Source organism: Ambystoma mexicanum, chromosome 7p (genome assembly GCF_040938575.1).
Source record: "Ambystoma mexicanum isolate Mex_15411 chromosome 7p, UKY_AmexF1_1, whole genome shotgun sequence".
Classification (NCBI taxonomy): Eukaryota; Metazoa; Chordata; class Amphibia; order Caudata; family Ambystomatidae; genus Ambystoma; species Ambystoma mexicanum.
The window spans coordinates 186,486,989-186,499,578 of record NC_090939.1 but is presented as its reverse complement, the minus strand read 5'-3'; the positions used below and the strand labels follow the sequence as shown (position 1 = coordinate 186,499,578).

General features: G+C 41.6%; 1 protein-coding gene across 3 annotated transcripts in view; it reads right to left on the bottom strand.

Moving 5' to 3' along the window:
• The window catches only part of LOC138525816 (interferon-induced GTP-binding protein Mx3-like), a 948,323-nt gene that overhangs the window by 387,865 nt on the left and 547,868 nt on the right, over positions 1-12,590 (bottom strand). The gene's annotated exons all lie outside the window — the stretch shown is intronic.

Here is a 12,590-nt window from a genome sequence, read left to right as displayed (position 1 = left end):
GCATCCCTGCAAGTATGTGTAGCAATGAGAATCAATTGCTAGGCACATGATCACAACCGGCACAGTGTGAGGTGTCATGTGTGAGCCAAAGGAGCATTGCTTGCAGTTCAGCACAGAAGTGGTATGAGCCACTGGAATCCAACATAGATTTGTGTGCATTTGAAGGCCTGCAATGAGGTTTGTCCAGAGTGCAATTCACCTGGACAGGTCATAGGTGTTAGGTAGAATTTCCTTTTTGGATAGAATTCTCCCGACTTGCGAGACCGCCAGCACTTTTTGCTGGACTCTTGTTTCTTTTTTAATCAGTTCTCCTGAGTGAGTGGGAACCTTTTTCCACACTCAATCAGTCTTTTACTTTACATCTGGGAACCTTTTTCAACCCTTTTGGTGGTACCTTTTGGGAGTTATGCTGTCCTCCAACATTTAAGGCCTCTGCAATTTATTACTCGCGGAAGTACTCGTGAAAGTACCGCTTTGCCGCGACGCTTGCTGCTTGTGGATTTGTTTGTGAACCTGCTCCTGTGACTTGTTGCCGTGAAGGATCGTGGATGAACAAGTTTAATCTCATTGGATTGTGATCTGTCCGGCCCACCCAACAAGCGGATTCGCGGAGAGTTTACTTCCTATAAAGGACGAGAGCCCGCGCACAGCGCGCGCGCCCTCGCGGAAGTACTCGTGAAAGTACCGCTTTGCCGCGACGCTTGTTGCTTGTGGATTTGTTTGTGAACCTGCTCCTGTGACTTGTTGCCGTGAAGGATCGTGGATGAACAAGGTGACTTTGTGCCGGAGCCCCAACGGAGCCATTCACTATTGAATAAATTGTGACTCTGATGCTCTGACGCGGACGGTGGTTACAACACTGTTTTTTTATTTTTTTATTTGTTGTTTTCCCTGTAGTTTAATCTCATTGGATTGTGATCTGTCCCGCCCACCCGACCAGCGGATTCGCGGAGAGTTTACTTCCTATAAAGGACGAGAGCCCGCGCACAGCGCGCGCGCACTCGCGGAAGTACTCGTGAAAGTACCGCTTTGCCGCGATGCTTGCTGCTTGTGGATTTGTTTGTGAACCTGCTCCTGTGACTTGTTGCTGTGAAGGATCGTGGATGAACAAGGTGACTTTGTGCCTGAGCCCCAACGGAGCCATTCACTATTGAATAAATTATGACTCTGATGATCTGACGCGGACGGTGGTTACAACACTTTTTTTTATTTTATTTGTTGTTTTCCCTGTAGTTTAATCTCATTGGATTGTGATCTGTCCCGCCCACCCGACCAGCGGATTCGCAGAGAGTTTACTTCCTATAAAGGACGAGAGCCCGCGCACAGCGCGCACGCACTCGCGGAAGTACTCGTGAAAGTACCGCTTTGCCGCGGAGCAGTGACGTACCTTTTTAAACATCAACCTTGCCCACTGCTAGCTGCGGGTGACAAATTCTGTGTGGAGAGTTTTGTGAGTTTTGTGAACACCTCCTAATACTCTCAGTTTATTCACCATAAGTGAAAATTCTCTCTTTCAATTACAATGGTGTTGACGCTTAAATCAGGAATGCCTGGAATTGAAAAAATTAATGTATGTGTGGCAGAATCAATCATGACCCCGAAATCCTCCTCACGTACCATTCATCTAAAACGAGCGTCCAAGTCAGCAACTGTACTACGGTCTTGTGCTGTGTTGGCTGACATACGAAAGTTTTGTGCGCCGGGGCCCAAAATGGGGGAGGGAAAAGAAACTCCTCAAGAAAACCTGACGAGTGTGGAAACAGCGAAAATGCCCTTGAGTAGTAATATCAAGGATCAATTAATTCAAGATATTGATAACACTCCCCTCTCATTTATGGTGGAAGGTCATGGGAGGCAAATTAAAGAACAATTGGCCGTTAAGGGGGGTGAAAAAGAAACGTTGCCTATTATTATTCCACAACAAACTACAGTAACTGTAGTATATATAAATCAAGGCGGCGCTAATCAAGATGATTGTACGGGCTCTCCTTCTGATAGTGCCATAGTGAAGGTATTCCCGGTCTTGGAAGAGGGTTTTAATGTTGACAGCACTGTTCCCATAAGAATGCCGGATAACATTAATTTGGTTGAGCAGACCCCCGATGGCGATGTAATTCGGCATGATCTATCGAAATCCCCAATAATGTTCTCACCGACACAAAATGAATCTTCGGTGTTATCATGTTCTTTTGTGCAACCCACTCCACGCAGAAACTATGTAAACCCTGGTGGCAATAAGCAGGCTACGCAGGGGAATTTTGTAATTGGTTTGGAGACCTCTATCCAAACAATGAATGCTGCGCTGTTTTCATTGACAAGGCTGTATGATTTGTTAGACACAAAATGGAATGATCAACAGATGTTGTTATTAAAACTGGTACAGGGACAGTCTGTGAACTTGACGTCATGCGAACAGTGTAGGACTCGTAGTAATGTCCAACCTCAAATGGGGAAAAATCTTACTGATATGCAAAGAAATATGAATTATACTAATGATCATGATGTTTTATTGATTGATTGTAATCAGAATCAGCAATTGATCCTACAACAAGATGCTGGGAAAGAAAGAAGAATAAAAACATTAATTGATAACAAGCAGATTAAGGATCATGAACAATCTTTAATATTGGTCCAAGAGCCCATTAAGAGCAACATACAGCCTACTCCGAAATTAAATGCGGACAATGAGGAAGTATGTCAAATAGGCCAGCAATGCCTGAAGAAAAAAAAAACAAAATTGAAGAATATGATAATCCCGTCCATACCACGTGATGAAAAGGTTCAGCAAGATAAGGTTGTAGAAAATACTGATGTAATTTTGACAAGTGACAAAGAGCCAACATATCTGATATTTGATTAAAAAAAAACAGAAGACTCAGATGGTAGGAGTGCAAGAAACTAAAAAGTCAAAAAATTTGAAAACCTTACCAAATTCTAAGATCTCTGGTACTAAGCAGTTTATACAATCTTTGACAAAACCGAAAACAGTAACAGCTCTGGCTCGAAAAGCAATAACCAATAAGTATAGGGACGCAATGTTAATTAGAGCTAGTCAAGCAAGCCAAATTAAACTAGCCTCCCTTGCATACGAGCCCCTTGATAACTTAGTATTGTTGAGTAATCAGAACGAGGGTACAGATGCAAAGGAGGTGGTTACTGCACGGGAAGTTCCGAAGGCTCAACCGGAGCCTGAGTTTACTACTTCTACTTTAAATGTTACGATGATGCCTGAATCTGCAAAGGAAGGAGTGCGAGTGGCACCAGTGGAATTGGTGGGCGAGAATATATTAAGGATGAAAGAGTGGAAAGAGGAAATTGAAAACTCGTTAAAGAGAATCGTTTCCCTTGTAAATAGACCGAATGTAGCGCAGCAGAGTGATGGGAAAAACGATGTCGGGAATGCTGCTCCACCTTTTAATACAACTCCTCTAGCTTTTCGGAACCAACCTCATCCGATCTCTGCCCCTAGAAGAGCGCAAGGAAAATTGGCAAAATCTGTAACAATGCATCACCTGATTTTGCAGTGCCGCTCGCACCCGTTTCGGTGTTTTGATTTGAACAGACAATCTGTTATGAACATCATTTCAGATGTACCGTCATTGGAGGGGATATGTTCGGGTGACATTGAACAAGTAGAGTTTATACACGGATATGACTTATCTGTAGTTAAATTATGGATGAAATCAGGGTTTGTCAAAAATGCTTTGTGGCAAGCCAGAATGGACTTATACAAACTGGGTTTTGTGTTAATAAATCTCGCCGAACCTGTACAATTACCGACTCCGTTGGGGAGAAATCAATATCAATCTAAGGCAAATCAAAACGTGAAGAACCAATATACTAATCAATTTACGACCAATGAGATGGTGAGTCTTAGTCGATCAGATGATATGCCAGGAAGATCATGTGGAAATTAACTAATTCAGCCTTCCACTTTTGTCTCTCTTGCCTCATGGAACACCAGAGGCTTTAAACATTTAACCAAATTTAAGAATACTATTTTGGGCCAATATGATATTCTAGTGTTCCAGGAAATATGGTTGGCAACTGCCCCGGTCTGGGACAATCATATAATATCTCTGATACCGGCAATAGTCCCTGTAAAAGGTCGACCGATGGCTGGTCTGATGGTGGCTATAAAAATTTCACCAAATGTTTACTTGGAACCATGGGCATCCCCAAATAGTTTTCTTCAATTGGTAAGAATAAAAATATACTCTAGAACAATAGGGTTAATAAATGTTTATTGGAATCATGGAGCAATTACAGAAGAAGCTTTCTTTCTCGCCCTGGAAGAACTCTTGAATATGACGGTTGTGGATCTGACCTGTGATTATGTCATCATCACAGGCGATCTCAACATTACTTGTCATAGACAAGAGGGAAAACAACTATCCGCAGTGGCTGTGAAATGGAATTTGTTAATGAATGAAATGCAACTATTCAAATTGAACGGATCAATGGAAGGGGATATTCCACAACGAAACACCTGGCATCGGGGTTCGCAATCATCTATGATTGATTATACTTTTGTTGATAACTCCTTGTTTAACAGTATGGTAAATTTCACAATTGTCCCCCAGACATCTAGTGACCATGATATCCAGGCTATGCAATGGAATTGGAATGTTCAAAAAAAATATTTTGATAACTCTCGGGCTACTAATTTAACCTTAAATGCAGCTCGTAATAGGTTTAAATGGTCTCCTCAGTCACTAAAAACATTGGAGCAGAATCTTATGAGAACTGAAAATGATCGACAAAATGGGATTAAGGGCAATGGCCGCACTTATGTAGAAGAAATGCAGATATTCGTAGTTAAAATAAAGAACAAATCAAAAATAAATTCTAAGTTGAGGCTACACTCATATGATGAAGACGTGTCTGTACGGAAAGCACAATATAGGAAAGAAAAGAGACAATTAAAACACTTAAGTGCGTCGAAAAGAGGTGCCAGACTTAGATCCCTGAAATGTATCTATAAAAATTGGATAAAATCAAGACATGTGTTAATGTATCAACAGGATGCGAAAAACATGTTAGAACAATTAAAATCAAAAAACTCAGCAAAGATCTGGGACCTTCTGAAAGTGACCGAGGCCAAGGTCGAAATGATTCACCAGTTGAATCCCATTCCACAGGAAGTATGGGCTACGTTTTATAAAACTCTTTATGCTGAAACTAACTTAGTGAATAGCCTGATTCCGGTGAATTATACACAAGGTAGGGATATCATATTTGATATTGCGGATATATTATTTTATATATCAAAACTATCAACGTCGCGTGCACCAGGGCACGACGGTTTATCGAATTTAATGATCAAGAGACATCCAATGGCGTGGGCAAACATCTTTTTTCTTATATTTCAGCAGATAATTGAAACCCACACCATTCCATCGTCGTGGAAAAAATCCATTACCATCCCAATTTATAAAAAGGGAGATAATAAAAATCCTGCGAACTATAGGCCGATATCGCTATTAGACATACCAAGTAAATTGTTTGCTAGATTACTCTTGCGAGATTTAACTAAATGGTTGTGTGATGGAGGAATGAGGGACCCAAACCAAACAGGCTTTATGCCAGGGATGGGAACTGCCATTAATCTGCACATCTTGCAAATCATTAAGGAACAGGAATGTCTAAAGGGTCAAATGGTATACCTGGCCTTCATTGATTTTCAAGCCGCTTTCGACTCGGTATGCAGAAAATTGCTAATAAAGAAACTAGGAGAGGCGGACTGTCCAGCGTATCTGATTTATTGGATAAATGAGTTACACTCAGGGACAACTGTCCAAATTAGGCTAGCCTCAGATGGTACGCTATCGGATCCCATCCCGACGTGCAGAGGCCTAAAGCAGGGATGCATATTGGCAAGCACCCTGTTTAATTTCTTTGTGGCTGCAGTCAGACATGACTTTGAAAACTGCAGAGCTGATGCTCCACGTCTGGGAGGACGTGCAATCCCCTGGTTGTTTTATGCCGACGACCTGATTTTGCTGGCTAAAACTCCGGGGGGGTTGCACGAGCTCCTGACAGCCCTGAGTAAATATGCTAATGAAAATCATCTGAAAATAAATCAAGAAAAATGCAAGATCATGATAGTGGGTAAAAATAAAAAGCGGAGAACTGTGATCAAACCATGGGTTATGCAGAATATTCTGATTGAGACAGTGGATGAGTATAAATATCTAGGTCTTCAAATCAGTAATGATACACAAGATAGACCATTTTTCAGTGATCTAAATCAAAAATTGTCAACGGGTATATCACAAACAAAGATTATACAAGCTAAATATGGGAAGTTTTCTTTAATCCCTGCGATGACCTTTTATAAACAAAAGGTCGTCCCTACTCTTACCTATGCGACAGAAACTAGGGATATGATTGCTGAAAGATCTTGGATTAGAATGGAAGGTCGTTTTTGGAAATCGATTTGTGGTTTACCTCTATCTGTCCCAGTTTGCTTACTACGCCATGAGATGGGGATGATTTCTTTAAATGCTGTGTATTTATGGAAAGTGCTGTCTCTTTATCGTAAATATTTCATGGCTAAGGAAGGAAATGGGGTTATGCATATTATAGGAAACTACATGTTAAATGCAAGCAATAACAAAATTGTAAAGTGGCGAAAATGGATAATTTCAATCATGAATGAAGCAGGCATAGACATCATTCTCTTGGTAAATAATCCAGACAGAGCCAAGAAAAAGCTGTGGCTTGGTGACTGGATCAAGACCAGGGAGGCTTGCTTGAAATTAAGGTTGTTCAAGAATCAACCATATGCAATTAAAGAACTGCATAAAATAGAGCAATACTTGATCCGATTTCCTGATCCGAAAAATAGATTTCATTATCTAAGGTTTAGATTGAATTTATGCCCAACAAATGAACTGAAAGTGATGCGTAAAATGATCATGAACGGAGACTGTAGATTCTGTAGGGTTCCGCAGCAATTGGAAACTGTAAAGCATCCCATTGTAGCTTGTCCTGCATTAACTGAGAAAAGATGTCAATTTTTTAAACATATGTTTGCTAATCAGTGTATCCTTGAGTATGAAGTACTACGGGGAAAATTATATCACAGTCAAGAAGCAAAAATGAACATTGCAATATTACTGTTTATTAATTCTCTAAACTTAAATGAGTACATCCCGGTAAATAGCAAAGAATGATTATGGTATATTTCATAGAATGTGTGTTCTGGTACTTTTTCGAGTGAGGTAGTCATATGTAGTATTAATTAATTGAAAAATGGAGAAGGACAAAAAGATTTTGCTATGATGGTAAGAAAAGGTACAGATGAGACTCAGTTGGAAATGTGGTATTTTATTTGTTTTTATTGTAAAATTGATAATTCTTCCTTCCTCGATTTTGCTTTTATACAAGTGGAGATAAAAGTATATTTTTATATGTTGGGTTTATATTATGTAAATTGTCAAATATATTTTGTGTGTAATGTGTATAAATTTGAAAGGCTGTTTTTTATACAGCTAAGTCAAATAAAAAATAAATAAATAAATAATAAATAAATAATTTATTATTGCAGCCGCAACACTTTCTGTGCAGTGTTTTGTGGAATCACCAAACCCCACCTTAAGTGGAGTGCTGAGGGGACACAATGTATACCTTTTCCCACTTCTCTTGTAACTTTCTAGTTACAGTAACAAGTTCATCTGAGTGGCTGGTGGCAGTGGATATTTTCTACTGACTTGTACTGGTGTTGTGTTCTCAGGTAATGACTTTAAAACTTTAGGTGTTTCCAGCACACTCTTCGTGCATTAAACAAAATGTGCGACTTGGGGATACTGAACTACGCACGTATTAATTGGTGTGATCCCATAGTGTCTAAGAATGTGTCATTGAAAGCTGCATTGTTAAAGGTTAGGTCTGCAAGTGCCCATGCAATGGATGTTTTTGAGTTTACTGAGGAACATGAGCTCGATATTATTTTCATTACAGAGACATGGTTCACTGACACTTCTCAGGCACTCTTTCATTACTTAGCACCAGAGGGGAATTCAATACAATTTATAAACCGTGTCGGGAGGAGGGGTGGAGGCATTGCTGTAATTTACAGATATACACTAGAAATATTCCATTTAGACTCATTAGGTTGAGATGATTTATCACAAGTTGGTCAACTGATTGTTTGAATTACGCCCACTTCTTCGCTAAAACCTTGTTTGGGTATAGACTCCCAGGACCGAGTTCAGTCTTCAAAGAACAATTAGATGTATTTCTTACCTCGACAGGGACATTATTTGTTTAGGTTGTAATAGGACAGATGAAAATGCAGGTAATACCCACTGCGCCTACTATTCAAGTACCAATTTCAATCCCTGCCCCTTGCCGCTATTGTCCAGGTGAGAAGCGATACCAGCAGTGACAGCCCTACCGCCCTAAGAGTCAAGGGGTGGAAGAAGGAACCAACTTATACCATGAGGTTATCGTTATGGATAGAATAGCTGGTGTAAAAAGAAGGGTGACAGGTAGTTGTTACAATATATATATATAGAGATAGAGAATAATTACATGACTATACTCATGCACATGAAGTACACGTACTAGACATAGGTGCATATAGACATGAAGATTACTCGCACACAGACATGAAGGACATATGCACATATACTAGCTGTTCCCAGCGTAACAGACGCTGTTCTAGCATATCTTAAAGGTCAATATTGGTCGGTAATTCTGTCCCCCCTTCTTAAATATCGGTGTTAAAGGAGTGTTAGGCAGAAACCTGTGCAGTTCCCTTAGGGACCACTGCAAAAAGTTTAAGACTACAGGTGTTAGCAGTAAACCCAATTGGTAGCAGTCTGTACCACCCAGATTTACCTGGTAGCTGTGGCTGAGCAGTCAGTCTTCTCTCAAGAAGAGTTAGGCAGTATATAGAGTATACACATAAGGTACAAAAATACAGTAGCACAAGCAAACACTGACCAGAGCTCTGGTATAAAAGTATATAATTATTTATTTAAAAACACACTTGTAAAAATACACTGGCACTAATATGTCAAGCAAGTTCAAACACAGTCACTAGAAGTAGATACACCTCCCTGATTAATTATTCGACAAGTCTTAGGAAAAGAACACCACTTATTATCAACACAGAGGTGAGCGCCTAACCAAGATGGCACTACAATAATTATTTAAAAAGGGAGGGAAAAGGCAGAAATATGAAAACACATAATACCAACACTTTAAAAGAACCACAGCAAGTCAAGAAAGGCAGGGTCTACTGTAGAGCAAAAAGTTCATAGGCCAGCCCCACTCTTGGAGAGAGCAAGGTGGAATGTGCCCAAGATCACACAGTTGAAGTACACTTTAAAGGTCTTTGCAGATAGTTCAAAAAGGAGTTAGATCAGTTCAGAAAAGTTAGTTAACAGGTCCGAGGTCACCCCAGGATAGAGAGTCAAGGATTTACGGGACACCTTGAACAGTCTGTTGCAAGGGAGACCAGGCGGAACACAGTACCTGAAATGGTGAGAAAGCTCCAGCGGGGGCAGTTGATCCTGGCAGCGGGTGCAAGTTGGTGCTTCGTCCAGGGGAAGAGAAGATCTCGACGTGGAGGAAAGGTGGAGGTCGCTGCACTGCCAGGGAAGAAACCAGCCGCGGAGTTTCCCGGTTAAAAGGTATTACCCTTTTATTCGCGGTAGTGGTGAAGCGTGGCTATCCAGCCGCAGGGGTGCTTGGCACGGGCGATTCGACCATGAGACGATCCAGGAAGGCAAAAAGAGGGCGTACTGGTTAACCCCACCAGTTCAAAGGAAGAAGACTCTCCTGGAGGAAGATCTTCTCTGTCGTTGGGAAGTGGTGAGTCGGTTCAGCAGGGCTCCACCTGCGGTGTCGTCGTTGCAGGTCGGCTCAGCTTCACCCTCTTCGGATTCTTTAGGTCCTGTGGTGACTTCTGAAGTTCCAGTCCCCAAAGCCCTGCTTTTATGCAGAAAACCCCCATTCATCAGTCCTAGCTGTCAATCAAACATGCTAAGTGGTGAGCCGGGCGGCTCACCACTGGGCCAATCAAACAAGAGTGCGACTTGAGTTGCCGAGGCAACTCAGTCCAGGGTGCCTATTCCCCTCTCCCACACATCCTGTAGACCCAGACAGAGTGGCACCACTTTTGGAGGCTTCTGTGTGGAAGCCCGCCAAAAGTGGAACTAAGGGCTCGACTTGGGTTGGAGGGTCAGAGGCGAACACAAACGCCATTTTAAAGCCGAGTCCTGGCAAAAAGACCCAACCGGGGAATAAATATTAAATAAATAACCCAGAGGTATCTTTAACATTGCACCAAAAAAGTGGTGCGTTTAAAATGAATGGGAAAATCCCCTAGGAAATATTCTGCGGGAATATTTCGCATGGTAACCACTTCCACCAGCCAGAAACTCGACAAGGGGGGACTGGACAGTGCCCCCTTGGAAAACAGACCCAGGGATAATCTAATTACCCCTACCAGTACTTCCACAATATGATGGTTTGTACTGATTCTGTTCGCAATTTGAGACTAGTAAAGCCAATGGTGATTTTACATGCCCTGGGAGACAGTAGTCAGTCCCAGGGTATGGAGTCTATGTTTGGGGGTCACTATAACACACTTACCAAAAACACATGAAGCCCTATGGAGTAAAATACACCATAGCCCATAAAACACATTACAAAAGTCAAAGGACACTCTCAAATCATGCCTAAGAGTGGGAGAAAAAGAGTCTCACTCTTAGCAGGAGAAAAAAATAAACCCCAAAAATCCAGCAAAGCTGCTGGGGGACTCACTAGGTTTGGGAAATTAGCCTTAACAGAGAATTCTCCCTAACAAGGAGTTTTCCTAAAATCCTACTGGCAGTAAGAATTAAGTAAGCTATCCCAGTGGCTACTAGACCCCCAACTCTTAGTATCAGTCTGCACTAGCTCAGGACCTTGGGTAGAGTGGCAGAGCAGTCAGGCTTATTTTAAGAGGAAGATGTGAGCTGTAGATAAGTACAATTAATCTTAGCTAGACAGGCACAACAAAGAAGCACTTACACATACAGTTATATAAAAAGTATATATTTATTATATTTACACCAGATTCACCTTAAATGCTTCATACATTTATACTAGAACACATAGGGTTACCTGATAATACACTTCAAATGGCACTTTAACTTTTGTGTTTGTTCGCGGTTAATTTATAGCAATGTTAGAAAGGGAAAAGACAATGTCAGGCGTATGTTTGCTATGATACTGCATTTATTTTATGTTGGCCTTATAACTGAGTCAGCCCTGCTCTAACACGCCGGCACACCCCTCATAGCAAAGTTATACACTCTGCACCATTGTTGTTTTCCCATGCAATGTAATGCCATCGCCTAACCTGCATATTTTGTTATAGTCTGCCATCTTAACTACACAGTATTCTTCTCGCACGTTTCGGAGGAAAGCATGCTCTTGTTAGTTATATTCTGCCGACCTAACTGTCTCGATAAAAGTGATATGCGGCAGAGTCTCGCACCACAAATACTGCATTCATAGAAATGTCACATTAACTATGCTATCTACTAATGCACTCAGCAAATGTTTGATTAGCTTAAAATTGTTGCCTAAGTACACCTGACAAAGCTTATACTGTCTAGCCCTACTGCCTGATATATGCACACAGAAAATAGCTGCATACTCTAGGGTTCTATGCTATCTCCACCAAAGACAGACCTCCCTCACCTCTCTGTTAGAGCGCCATATGTTACCTATAACTGGAATAGTTCGCATTTAGTACACGAGGTGGGCCCTCTCTGCACAGCTCGAATAAAATTGTAACTTCTATCCCAGCATGTACACCGTGCCTCCCCTCATCTACATGTTAAGCACCGTGCTCACTCTCCCCAAAAGCATACAGAATGCACGCGGACTAGAGCTAGCCAGCCATAACTACACCAGCAGCCGGAACCTTGACACCATGAACTATCTGCCCAGTCCCATCAAACTTGCCACGCATACAGCCACGCACACACCCTCACATCATTCCAGACAAATCAGACTTAGGACACGCACCCGCCCGATGAACACTGCTGCCGTACCTAATCCTGTAGCACTCAGAAACTCCTGCCTAGGATAACGGACCCCCCACAGAGCAAACGGCTGACACCACTGCCCCACAGTCAGTAATCACAGTATTATCAAAGTACCTTACCAAATACCCACTCACAACCCCACTAAACAACACTCTTCATCAGTGGTAAAATGCATCCCACCTCCAACAAAAAAAGAACAGCCTTTACCCCACAAATGCCCCCTACTTTATGTATGTTCTCTCAATGCCCATGCATTAGAAGTGAATGACTTAATCACCAGCCAACACCTAGACATAATAGCCATCACTGAAACATGGCTTCACGAAACTTCCGGCCCGACTATCACGCTAACACTTCCTAAAGGCTACTCCATCCTAAAACAGGACAGGCGATAAATCAGGAGGGGGAGTAGCTCTAATCTTCAGAGAGGACATCTCCATTAGGCCTATACCCCACCAAAGAGAAGGGAATGTAGACATCTTATCAGCTAAATTAGCTCTCTCTCCAAATAATACCATAAATATCCATGTTATCTAC